The sequence below is a fragment of the Nansenia antarctica genome (assembly GCF_963989245.1).
Source record: "Nansenia antarctica genome assembly, chromosome: 1".
Lineage (NCBI taxonomy): Eukaryota > Metazoa > Chordata > Actinopteri > Argentiniformes > Microstomatidae > Nansenia > Nansenia antarctica.
In genome coordinates, this window is record NC_137674.1 from 66921075 (window position 1) to 66924937 (window position 3863).

The following is a 3863-nucleotide window of genomic DNA, read 5'->3' on the forward strand; positions in this document are numbered from 1 at the left end:
AACTGGAATGTCTGCATTTTTCGGCTCATAGCCACATTCCTCTGTTATTGCAAATATCTGTAAAATAAAAATAACGTTTATTTGTATAGCACATTTCATACAACAGGGGCAATTCAAAGTGCTTTGCATATAGCATTAAAAGAAATACATAAAAAGTAAAAATAGACATAAAAATGGCAAGAATAGCCTAGATACCAGTGGCGGCTGGCCGATAGAGGGCGCTGGGGCGCCGCCCCCACCTTCACTTCCTAGTTGCGATTTGTAAAAGTTTTTTTTTTAAATAAACATTGTTTATTCACAAAATGCGGCCGATATTCTGTCGGCGCCTATCAGCATTCATTAAAAATCCTCCAATACAATAATTTTTTTTATCTGTGTGTGTGTGTGTGTGTAAAACTCACTGTTAAAATACATAGGGAGAGAACGCGGGGCGCCGTGTCAATGCAAGTCTATGCCAGGACGAATACTTTTCGCTTACACGTGAGCTGTAGCAGCGCTCCAATTGGCTGTCTCTATTTCTTGGCCAGGACGCACATTTGTGCGCCCTGGCCAAGAAATCTCCGGTTGTATTGCAGACAATGCATTATGCTGAGGACTCCCGACTTCCGGTTTTCCGGACTTCGGGCTTCCGGAGTATTTTAAATGAACATTCGTAATGTCTGTCTCTGATGTTCATGGTCAATTAAATCAGCCTATTTTGTGCAACTAATAATGTTCCCGCTAATGGGTTAACCAAGCAGCCTTGCACCTAACGTGCAAGCACCTATCTTCGAACTATTCATAGCAATATGCGTGGGGCAAGGCGGAGGTACGGGTAAACACGGCTCATGTTCTGTCATCAAAGGTAAGAGTTGGTTTTCTTTAACTCAGCTGATGCATTGTTGTGTTTCTGACATGGTCTGGTTGTGTTTCTGACATGGTCTGGTTGTGTTACAGACATGGTCTGGTTGTGTTTCTGACATGGTCTGGTTGTGTTACAGACATGGTCTGGTTGTGTTTCTGACATGGTCTGGTTGTGTTACAGACATGGTCTGGTTGTGTTACAGACATGGTCTGGTTGTGTTACAGTCATGGTCTGGTTGTGTTACAGACATGGTCTGGTTGTGTTACAGTCATGGTCTGGTTGTGTTACAGACATGGTCTGGTTGTGATACAGACATGGTCTGGTTGTGTTACAGTCATGGTCTGGTTGTGTTTCTGACATGGTCTGGTTGTGTTACAGACATGGTCTGGTTGTGTTTCTGACATGGTCTGGTTGTGTTACAGACATGGTCTGGTTGTGTTTCTGACATGGTCTGGTTGTGTTACAGTCATGGTCTGGTTGTGTTACAGTCATGGTCTGGTTGTGTTACAGACATGGTCTGGTTGTGTTTCTGACATGGTCTGGTTGTGTTACAGACATGGTCTGGTTGTGTTACAGACATGGTCTGGTTGTGTTTCTGACATGGTCTGGTTGTGTTACAGACATGGTCTGGTTGTGTTACAGACATGGTCTGGTTGTGTTACAGTCATGGTCTGGTTGTGTTACAGACATGGTCTGGTTGTGTTACAGTCATGGTCTGGTTGTGTTACAGACATGGTCTGGTTGTGATACAGACATGGTCTGGTTGTGTTACAGACATGGTCTGGTTGTGTTACAGTCATGGTCTGGTTGTGTTTCTGACATGGTCTGGTTGTGTTACAGACATGGTCTGGTTGTGTTTCTGACATGGTCTGGTTGTGTTACAGACATGGTCTGGTTGTGTTTCTGACATGGTCTGGTTGTGTTACAGTCATGGTCTGGTTGTGTTACAGTCATGGTCTGGTTGTGTTACAGACATGGTCTGGTTGTGTTTCTGACATGGTCTGGTTGTGTTACAGTCATGGTCTGGTTGTGTTTCTGACATGGTCTGGTTGTGTTACAGACATGGTCTGGTTGTGTTACAGTCATGGTCTGGTTGTGTTACTGACATGGTCTGGTTGTGTTTCTGACATGGTCTGGTTGTGTTTCTGACATGGTCTGGTTGTGTTTCTGACATGGTCTGGTTGTGTTTCTGACATGGTCTGGTTGTGATACAGACATGGTCTGGTTGTGTTTCTGACATGGTCTGGTTGTGTTTCTGACATGGTCTGGTTGTGTTTCTGACATGGTCTGGTTGTGATACAGACATGGTCTGGTTGTGTTTCTGACATGGTCTGGTTGTGTTTCTGACATGGTCTGGTTGTGTTTCTGACATGGTCTGGTTGTGATACAGACATGGTCTGGTTGTGTTTCTGACATGGTCTGGTTGTGTTTCTGACATGGTCTGGTTGTGTTTCTGACATGGTCTGGTTGTGTTTCTGACATGGTCTGGTTGTGATACATCATTGAATGTGTTGACCTGCTGTGATGTGTTGACCACCATCACTCTCCATCATCATCCATCATGTGTCTATGAAATAGATAGTTACTGTACTACTGACTGCAGCATTCATCTCTGCTCATTGATGTAGCCATGTCACACAGACACATAGTACACATATTCATCTGCTACCTTTATTAACCTGAGTGTAGCTGTGAGGCCTGTACTAGCCGTGTTGACTAGACTTCCTCCTTGTCTGACACTGGGTATTGGACCGTACCGACGTCCATAGACCGGTCACTCTTCCACCTCAGTGTCTGTAGTTGACAGGGTAACTTCTCCATGGCCCACACGGTCATTTTAAGGGTGAAAGTTGAAATTATACAGTGGTTGTAATGCCAGTGCGTGTTTTATGCGCGTGCACGCGGAAAAAAATCGTGCACGCGAAAAAAAAATCGCGGCGCGAAAGACGACCCCCCCGCCACACTGCTGTGCCCCACCCAAAATGTTTGGCACCAGCCGCCACTGCTAGATACATATAGATACATGTATATAGAAAAAGAATAGATGAACATTTAACAACATAATAAGACAATGAATAAAAAGATAGAAATAAAAGTGTAGTTACTGCAACTCTATTCAAGCGCTGCTCTTCCCGATATGGCGATCAATTTCTGCTGGCACAATAAGTGGACACACCTGAACACACCTGGCTGAGACACATGTTGGGCTCAGGTTGTTCATGCAGTTTGTCTGCTTTGCCACTTGGGGGCAGTGCATCCCTGTTTCTATTCTATGTATCTATGTTTAGTCTCTATGTTCAGACTAATGCAGGATGTGTTGACAGGAACAACTGTGTTTGTAATGTAATGAAAACTAGTTACGGTTATTGATGATACGTATCAGCCTCATTATGCTGATACAGTACATGTTATATCACTTACATTTTGCAATTATGATTAATTACTACTTTCAGTAATGATTGCCAATCATGTTATACACTTGTTCATCACATTTGATTACATAACAGTGGTATTTCCATGCACTTAAATATAAAGATCCTCTTTATGAATATAATTATGTATTCAAAATGTATTAATTTATTTATCTGTAAGACGTTGCTGATGCTTGCATCTGTGTCATTCAAGTCAAAAATGTTGATTCATGTTGGTGTTTGTTAAATTGACAAATTGTGATAAATTAATGTTTTAATTAAATTATGAATTAAATGATTAATTTAAAAAAATATTATTGTCTTAGATACTGTACCTCTTATAGAGGGGGAACACTATCTGACAAGACGGTCACACGGGTAACAAGACAAAAACCAGAGCAAGACAAAAACGAATAAATCATTCTTACTAAATATCTGGAGTGAAAAATGAGCTTGTGGTTTGCCTTAGATGACTGTTTAAACCCAGTGGATGTGGTGAGATAGTTAAAATATTTACAGTGGTGTTGTGTTGTCTGGCTATATTTGGCGGTGCATAATGTTCTCATAATGTGGCCTGTCCTGTTGCCTTCTGTCAGCTCCCAGCATCG